This window comes from Setaria viridis, chromosome 4 (genome assembly GCF_005286985.2).
Source record: "Setaria viridis chromosome 4, Setaria_viridis_v4.0, whole genome shotgun sequence".
Classification (NCBI taxonomy): domain Eukaryota; kingdom Viridiplantae; phylum Streptophyta; class Magnoliopsida; order Poales; family Poaceae; genus Setaria; species Setaria viridis.
In genome coordinates, this window is record NC_048266.2 from 7,106,490 (window position 1) to 7,116,250 (window position 9,761).

Here is a 9,761-nt window from a genome sequence, read left to right on the forward strand (position 1 = left end):
ACAGAGCTACGCCACTACAGTACGTGATGAATACATGTATTCTATTCCATTTTAAATACGCAACGAAACTAACAATACCATTTCCTTGGTTGCATAACAGGGTTCGCAGACGGCGAAGGGGCTTCGGAGGACTCCGTCGAGGAGGAAGGACAGAGAGGTCCAACATCCATGCTTGGGTGGACGAAATGTTGAGACACGAGCCTGACGTGATCGGTGCTTCGTAGTTGCGTGACGTCTCGAAGGCTCTACACAGGGCGTGACCCAGGACTTCGCAACACCACCTGTGGCCGCAGCAGGACGTCCGCCTCGCGATGTTGCCCCACGGGAACCCTTGGCGTACGACCAGTTCCAGACCAGAGCTGCGCAGCGGGTAGTGAGGCGTGGTCGTGGTCGCGGTGAGCCTCGTTTCAAGCGAGGACGCATTTAGTGCGTAGGACCTCCTTTATCTTTTGTAGGCCAATGCAGGGGTACGATTGTATAGCGTACGATGTGTAGTCATCCGCAGACTACTTTATGTAGGCTGGGAGTTAAATCATTTTCAATTATTTCGTTCAATCACTCTACCTCTCTCAAATTACGAATTTACATATTCTACTTTCAAATATATCATACAAAAATAAAGGAACAATATTTAAAACAGAGGAATAACCTCAAATTACGAAGTTAAATATTGCAATGGAACTACATAATTTACTTTCATAAATGTCATAATAAAATAATGAGGGAAAAATAATTAAAATAGAGCTAAAGCCGGTTCAAACAGCTATAGGTAGTTATAGCCATTTCAACTGGTTATAGCATCCCAACCCAGCTGCAGGCAATAACCGCCGCTTGAAACGGGGTAGGTCACCGGAGAAAGTACCCCTACCGCCGTTTGGTCTGGCGGCATAGATCCATTTTTTCAATTTTTTGTTCCACTATTTATTTCTACAAAATCGTAAAAAAAATAAAAAAATTAAAAATTCACTTAGGCACACAACAAATGTGCCCACGAGCGAATATATCCTATGCGGCCCACACATAGCCCGGCCCGCTTCTCTTCAACCCGCCGTCGTCGTTCGTCTCACAGCAGCCATCACCCACCGGCCACCACCGGCTTGCCCGCAGCTCGCCGGCAAGATCCTCCGACGCTTGATTAGGCGACCAGCTGCAACCCACCCCGTAAGAATATAAACCCTGGAGAGGATCCAACTCCAACCGCGCGACGATGCCGTCGGCATCGGGTCCCGTAGCCATGGCAGCGGCGGCGAAGCCCGCCCCCGACGCCGGCCCGGATGTCGGGATATTGCCGGGGCTATACCCGTCGGAAGACGACCTTCGGAGGAATCCACATAATTTGGAGGGGCAAGGTGAAACTCGATAGAGCTGCTTAATTTATTAGCTTATTAGTCCGTTCGCTACTACTATGGTTTAATTAACTGAATGTGTTTACTAGGCAGGTTAAGAGATCAAATATGCATATCAATTTTGCCGCATGTGCAACTGTGGGTTTATTTTATTTTTGTTTGCAGCAAATGCATGGTTTTTTCACCATTTTCAGGATATATTTATGTGAAAGTTGATATCAATGTTCTAGCTTACTGGCAACGGATCAATTTTGAGCTGGATAATTTCGTGATAAACTAGCTACCCAGTTACACCCCATCACATGGAGTTTGCAACAATGTTTCATCTCGTTATAACCAAATTGTGGTATAAAACCAACATTTTTTATAGTTAATTGCAGATCCTAGCACACAGTTTTAAGCTGCTCCACATTTGACTTTGATTGGCAAGTTTCTGATCTTTAATGATGGCGAGTCTCTGTGTCCAAATCTCATTTTGAATAGTGATGTTGTGGAATGCGAAGATATAGCGCCCGAGTATTCTCAATTTTCTGACTCGATATAATTGGCTAACAATGAAATGATGTGTGTAGGAGGGTGAAGCTTTTTGAGAAGGATCCTGCAAGGCAAGTAACCACATATGTTGAGGCTGTGAAAACTTTGGAGTGTGTGGACCCAATGAAGGCACTTGGGAAGCCCCATACTCTATATGGGTGTCATTTACAAAGATGTATGGGAAACATAACCGTGTAGATAGTGCTGAAGGTATCTTTAAAAGGGCAATACAAGTGAACTACTCCACTAGTTGCTTTGGCGTTTCTTTCAGAACCATGTCTTCCTCACTTCATGTTTATATTTACTACTGGATCCTTTGCACTTGCTTTGCTTGTCTATGCACTGGCACCTGATTCTTTTGTTCACGCACTATTGTTTTATTTAAAAAGTTACTTATCTTACTTCTGTACTTGAACTTTGCTTCTTTTGGTCAGGCTCCTCCAGATGAAAAGAAGGCCTTATATTTACAATGGGCTAAACTTGAGGAAGACTACGCCGTTGCTAACGTGCCATGAATATATATGATGTATCTGTAAGGGTAGCTTCTAACAGTGAAAAAATTCTGTTCTCTCCAGTTTACCAATGTTTATGATGTCCTTTTTTAGAATACCTAAAGGAGTTCTGAAAACACTGGACTATTATAGATCTAGATTTTTCTGGCAAAGTGATGAACACAAAAAGAAATATAGTTGGCCAAATGGAGTATCCTCTGTGCACCAAAAAATGTAGGAGGTTTGGGTATATCCAATCTGGAAGTTCTAAATAGATGCTTGCTAAGCAAGTGGTTATTTAAACTTCTAAATGAGGATGGAGTATGGCAAAAGCTTCTTAGAAGAAAATATCTAGTGAACAAGGCCCTATCTCAAGTGACAAGGAAAAGGGGGGATTCACATTTTTGGGCTGGCCTCATAGAAATAAAAGACCAATTCTTGTCAATGGGTACTTTTGAGGTACACAATGGGAAAAAGGCCAGATTTTGGGAAGATGTTTGGATTGGAAAGGTAACATTGAGGGAAAGATATACATCTTTGTATAATATAGCCAGAAGGAAGGATGATACTGTGGCCAAAATTTGTGGATCAGTCCCTTTGAGTGTCTCTTTTAGAAGAGCATTAACAGGTCATAGATTAAATAAATGGCTAGAATTAGTGGCAGAGGTTGCTACTCACGGTATAGATGAACAGGAGGACAAATTTATATGGAATCTGAATAAAAACAAAGTTCACAGTAAAATTAATGTACATGAAGATAATGCAAGCTGAAGGAGTACCATCCATGTGTGTGACTTGGAAACTTAAACTACCACTAAAAATCAAAATCTTCTTATGGTATTTGAAAAAAAGGTGTGATTCTAACAAAGGATAACCTTGCTAAGAGGAGATGGCAAGGAAGCACCATGTGTTGCTTTTGTAATTCAGAAGAGACAATGCAACACCTCTTCTTTGATTGTCATCTTGCCAGATTTCTTTTCGTTTGGAATTCAACCGCCTGTTAGTGTCTCTAACTTGCTGGGTTCTTGGACTAGAGTATATCCTCGAAAAATTAGGAACCAGATGATTATAGGAGCTACTGCACTTTGCTGGGCGTTATGGTTGAATATAAACGATTTACTGTTCAAAGGCACGATCACTAACTCCTTTTTGCAGGTAATCTTTAGAGGGACACATTGGACAAGAACATGGGCAGTGCTATCAAAGGAGGAAGAGAAAATTGATCTAAAGAAAAATTGCAGCAGGTTTGAAGTAACTGCTATGGAGTTCTTCAACAAGTATGGCTGGAACTTTAGGAGGCGAATTCTTCAATAGCTGCGCATCAGCTCAGTTGGTGGAGAGTTGTATCAGAACTCTGAGTGCTGTTTGGAGGGTTGGAGGGTTTGCCAGTAGTTTGTTTTGGTGTGATCCTTAAGTCATTGCTCGAATGTTGAGCTTCTGTCAGGTCTTGAGTCATGGCGTAAATGCTGAGTTTCTGTCAGGTCTTGAGTTATAGCTTAAATGCTGAGTTTCTGTCAGGTCTATGTAAGTTGGCTATAGGCATTCATTCGTGGATGGCCGAGGCCGGATGATTTTATCCTTAATCTAAAAAAACAGTGAAAAAATGGCCATGTATGAGATCTATATAGCACATGCCTCTGAAATATTTGGCATTCCAAGGACAAGACAAGTATACAAGGTAAGTGCACTATCCTTGTTTACCTTCTACTTTTGGCTATTGTCTTTATTTTTTGGCGAGGCTGACAATAACATATATCCTTGTTCTGAGATCTAGTTTTGTTACACGGTCTCATTTGAACAGATGAAGATCTAAGCTAGTTAACCCTGCTTTATTTACTGTTTAATAACTGGATCAATTGATATAAATTGTTCTCCTATGCTCACTTTAGTAATCCCTTTTGGGGTTGTCATAAGTTTTTAGCTAGACTGCTAGTATAATATCAGGGATATCATATCCTTGTTCTGAGATCTAGTTTTGTTACACGGTCTCATTTGAACAGATGAAGATCTAAGCTAGTTAACCCTGCTTTATTTACTGATTAATAACTGGATCAATTGATATAAATTGTTCTCCTATGCTCACTTTAGTAATCCCTTTTGGGGTTGTCATAATTTTTTAGCTAGACTGCTAGTATAATATCAGGGATATCATATCCTTGTTCTCAGATCTGGTTGTGTTAAAAGGCAGCATCTTACCAGCTGAAAGATTCTGATATAGATTTGAGCTAATTAACATTAATTAACATTATTTGTACTGATTAGTAACTGAATGAGTAATGTACATTATTCTTCTATCCTTGCTCTAATATCCAATTTGTTTTACTTGTTACTGATTCAAGACTAGCTTTGCTCTGCTATATTTGTTGTCACCTTTGCAGCAAAGCAATTGAATCTGTCTTCCCAGACAAAGATGTTATGTTATGACAATGTGCATAAGATTTGCGGAGTTAGAGAGTCTTGGGAAACCTTTCTCGTGCCATTTATGTGCACGCATCCAACTAAGCTGATCCAACCACTCATTCCGACTTTTGGAAGAAGTGTGGAATGATTTTGAGATCCAGCTGGGTAATGAAGACACCTTCGGGAAATGCTTCGTATCAAGCGCACAGTGGCTGCTAGCCGCAGTCAGCTATGCCACACTTACCAGCTTAATATGCAGTTTGGCATGAACAAACATCTTTGTATCACAAGCTCACACTGATGTTCTATCTATGCAGACGCATTTCATACTTCCTGAGTACTTCATGCAGAGGGACCAGTGGCTAAACCTGAACGAGGCAGTTGACACTCTGAAGTGTGCTGGCGTCCCTTAGGATGAGATACTGAGATGTCCTTAGAGAGGCAACGAGCTCCTGGACCATCTGCTGCACACCAGCTATTCCAAGAACAGTCCGTACCCCCACTAACAGAATGATCCGATGCTGAATTTTGCCAGTGCTGGAGTAGAGGCGTAGACTGAGAGAAGGGAGTAGGCAACAGGCTGGTAACAACAAGGACATTGAGCTGCCGGACGAGAGTGACGAGGAGGAGATGGATGTCCAAATTGAGGAGAAGAGTGTTCCTGCTGCTGTGTTATTGGTGTGCTCGGCAAGAGAGCTGCCGCCGAGAACCAGGAGGAAAGCTCAGGTGTCCAGGATGAGGAAAATGAGCAGCTGGGAGTCCGTGTGTGCACCTTTGCGCTGCATGAGCTTAGTGATGTTGTGCATAGCATTGCTTGAAAACATGTTTTGAATATAGCATTCATTCTTGTGCAAGAATTTACGGTACTCGTAACAATGCAAAGAGGAAAAACACGCTTCTATGAAGCACGGCACCTGCCCAAAGAAACGAAAGATGTGCATTCATGTTACAGCAGAACAAATATTCAATGCTATTGTGCACGAAAGATTGTCAGCATGTGTTTGTCTTTCCAAGATTGCGAAATTAAAAAAAAACATTACATTTCATAACAGTTTGATACATGCAGTATATCTGTGGTAGAAGGAAGGAACCACTTGGATACAGAAGGGATACACAAAGAACATATGACGTAACAGTGTCACACACAAAAGTCCTAGAGAATACAAAGCTTTGTAGTTGGTGATACTCTTCCACTTAGGTATCTTCTACTGATTTCACGAACTCGAGAGAAGAAACCAGCCCGTCCTTTATAATCCATTCCCTCATCAAATTTGAGAGCTGGATCCAACGTCAAAACCTCCAGCACGGGGGCATTTTCCACAGCGTGCTGCAAAAATTCAAGCTGTCCTGTGCACGCTATAAATCCCGTAATATACAAGTTCTTGAGATGATTATGTGGAAACCCCGGAAGGCTCCTGAGAGGCTGCCAATCTGAATGTGCAGAGTAGAAAACACGGAACTGCAAAGGGGGAAAATGGTGAGCAGAGATGCAATGCAATCCATAGTTCAATAATTGATCCTCATAAAAATGGAAACATACATAACTACTTGTAGACAAAACTAACAATCAAACTATGCTCCCATATGTCATCCCTAATCATCACATTAAGATTAGATTCAATTTGGAAAATTAATATAACGAATAAATTTTAATTCAAAAAATATAACGAATAAATTCTCTATTACCAGCTTTGCTTTTGGCTCCATCTTCCTATTACTATCATCATGTAGTTAAAATTATTTGAACTCCCTCTCATCTATTTTTTCAGGCTATTTGAACCAAGGAGACGTAATGCATTCCTACAAAGTGAATGTGAAAATATGCATTGGTGGCCTTGGGTTGATTTTAGTTTGGGGGCACGGAAAGGGGGAACATGACATACAAAACCTTTCTTTTTTGGGGTTAAATTCAAGGCTGATGAGGGTACTAACCATGGACATCAAATATGTTTTTGAATGCTTGGCGAAAGTTGGAGATTGAGTTAAAGTTTGGACAGATACACATGTGTGTGAAAACTAGAAAAGATTTTTTTTTAAAAAATGTAGTAATGGGAAATGCAAATCTACGGTGACAGCATCTTGAGACTTCAGAGTACAACTCCAGTAGCCATCTAAAACAGAGCACAAGTTATAGGGGGGAAGGGAACATATAGTACTTACATGTAACTCCAACTTTTCCATAAGAGGAGCTGCCCTAAAAAAGGAAGCCAGAAATAATGTTGCCGACATCTTCACGTACCACAGCTAACTCCAATTGTAAATACTTCAACTGAAAAAAATTGCAGGTGTTCTCTAGCAATGAAGGCGTCTGCGAGGTAGACAACTAAAGGTTAAAAACAAGAAAGAATGCAAGACCAAAACTAAATCATGAGGGAAAAAAGAGCAAGGCAGCAAACCTTTAATGGTGCCCTAGCTCGCAGGATAAGATTTTCCACACTTGGAAGCACGGTAGGAAGTGTAGTGAGAGCATAATCAAGAGTCACCGAGTCAATAAAATCAAGGCGTGCATCTTTCAGCTCCAAAGACTGAGTGACGTCAAGGGGATACCGGCCTCCCCTGCATTCAAAAGTTTGGAGCTTCATGGCATTGAATTTAATTCCGGTTATCCTGCAGTGTGCAACACACAAGTATAGCAGGCAGGGTAATGGCAGATCCACCTTAAGCTCATCATCCAGATGGCATCTAACAATACACAACCACTCAAGATTAGAGCAACTTGACAGCATTTCTTCAATATCCTTTGCTGTGACATTGATCATGTCCAGATCAAGCTTTCTTAGGTTCGGGAAACCACTGAATTGGGACGGCAATCTTATAGACACAAAGCCGAGTTGAATATGCTGTAGGCGGGATGCGGTTCGAATGTCCAGAAGTTCATTAGGAAGCAAATACCGATCATTACGTCCAGGGAACTTGACTGGCACTAGGTCTATAGCTAGATTCTTTGCTTGTGATGCCACAACAAACCTAACCCAGCTATCAAGATGGACAACCAGCTTGCTGTTAAGCTAAAAATCTTCGACGAACTCACCATTGTGCTTCTGATGGACAGCATTGACATTCTGAATGAACTCCTGAGTATATTGCTTGGAACCACAGATACCTTTGCTGCTACACATTTTCGTGCCATCAAATCGAAGTTTAGGATTCAACTTCTGGACGCATCGCCACCTGCTAGACAGAACACTTGCCCTTACAACCTCCTTCAGTGGCAGCTCTGACAAAATTTTGCATGGAAGGTCCTGCACCAACGAATCCCGCTCAACAAGACCCCAAATACTTCCAAACTCATCAAAACTAACATTGAACGAGGAAAGTCAACGTAACTCCGGGAGATCTAAAAATTGAACCTTAGCCTACTCTTTTTTAAGACTAGGGGTGTTTGAATCCTTGAGCTAAAGTTTAGTCATTATCATATCGAATCTTCGGATGCTAATTAGGAGGACTAAACATGAGCTATTTATAAAAATAATTACACAGATGGAGGCTAATTCGTGAGATGAATCTATTAAGCCTCCATCTATGCAATTAGTTTTATAATTAATTTATATTTAATACTCCTAATTAGTATTTAAACATTCGATATGATAGGGACTAAACTTTAATTCGTGCAACCAGACGGGACCTAAACGATTCGACCTTGCTGTGCTGGTTCTGCAGCACGGAGCGTCCGCCATCGTCTGTTGGGCACCGGGATGTTCCTCGCGGCCGGTAAGTAACATTCTGCTCCCCTTCCGTGCTGTTGGGTTGTCTTGCAGTTCTTCCGCCGGATTCGGGCGCAGTCGGCGAGAACCGCTGCGGGGAGTAACCACAGCCCACGCTGGAGGCATCTACCGATGACCAACAAGGTTTTATAGGAAGCAGCTAGCCTAGCAAGCCGTGCTCGATCAGTCGTAGGGAGGGCATCCGATTCGGGAAGGGAGCGCCCTCGAGAAAAATCAAATAGCACATCTTCAATTCTTCATTGGCATGACCAGCAGCCGAGCGCCGCTGACCGCCGGCCGACGGACAAGTGGGTCTTCGCCAAAACCTGGAATTCCCCGATCAGGAATCGCGCTCCGTGTTCGAACACTGCTTCGACATCCTGCATTCTGGCCTGTGAAACCGTTTGCTCGATCGTTTTGAACGGCATGGGATAAGGTCAATAAAAGCTGAGATAGCTTGCGGGGTCATCTTATTTATCTTACTCTTTTTTAAGATTCCACGTTAATCTTTACGGGACATACTAAAAAACTAGATAATTTTAGAAACTTTCGCAAAAATCAGAAACATCGGATCATCAACCTGGTAGACTCTAATCATCGTAGCCGCTAAATCTATTATGATAATTATATTTTTTAAAAGATTACGCTCCTAGCTTTTTTTTTGGATGGATTACGCTCCTAGCTACGTCGCCTGGGAGGTACTGCTACATAGCAATTGAGCCAAAACAATGAGGGAGTATTAGAGAGATGTAAGGTGATTTATATCGCAGGAACTCTAAAAAAAATTACTCATCTTTGTTATTATGAAAATATTCTAAAGTAATATTTAAATTTTTACCGATATTTATAAAGTAAGTAACACTTCTGCTCTCTAATTTCGTACGTCAGCAATAGGACCATGAAAAACGAGTGAACCGATGCACAGGGTGTGAAAAACCGGAGAAGAACAGCTGCCCTGCCCGTGAACTAAACTTTTACCACAGCTGCCCTGCCCGTGAACCGCTGGGAAAACTGAAAAAAATGAGATGGGAAGGACTCGAATGAATGACCTCTACTCCATCAATGAGGCATTCTCACCACTGGGGGCTACGTTTTACTTGTGTTTTAGGAACACATTTCATTTTATTTTAACTGAAAATCCATCGGCAATCACTATCATCTGCCATATGCCCATATGTGGTCATAAATATAGCCACATTTCTTTTTGTTATCATGGTAAGAATATTCTTATCGTTCCCTGCCACCATTTGTGCTACGTTTTACTTGTGTTTTAGGAATACGTTTCT

At 41.6% G+C, this 9,761-nt stretch overlaps 1 long non-coding RNA gene across 1 annotated transcript; it reads left to right on the top strand.

Moving 5' to 3' along the window:
• Positions 1–1,034: 1,034 nt before the first annotated feature.
• Positions 1,035–5,741, top strand: LOC117851654 (uncharacterized). The gene is made up of 3 exons (XR_004639618.2): positions 1,035–1,349; positions 1,919–2,090; positions 2,315–5,741. It is a non-coding gene; the product is annotated as an uncharacterized lncRNA (long non-coding RNA).
• The last annotated feature ends 4,020 nt before the right edge of the window (positions 5,742–9,761 follow it).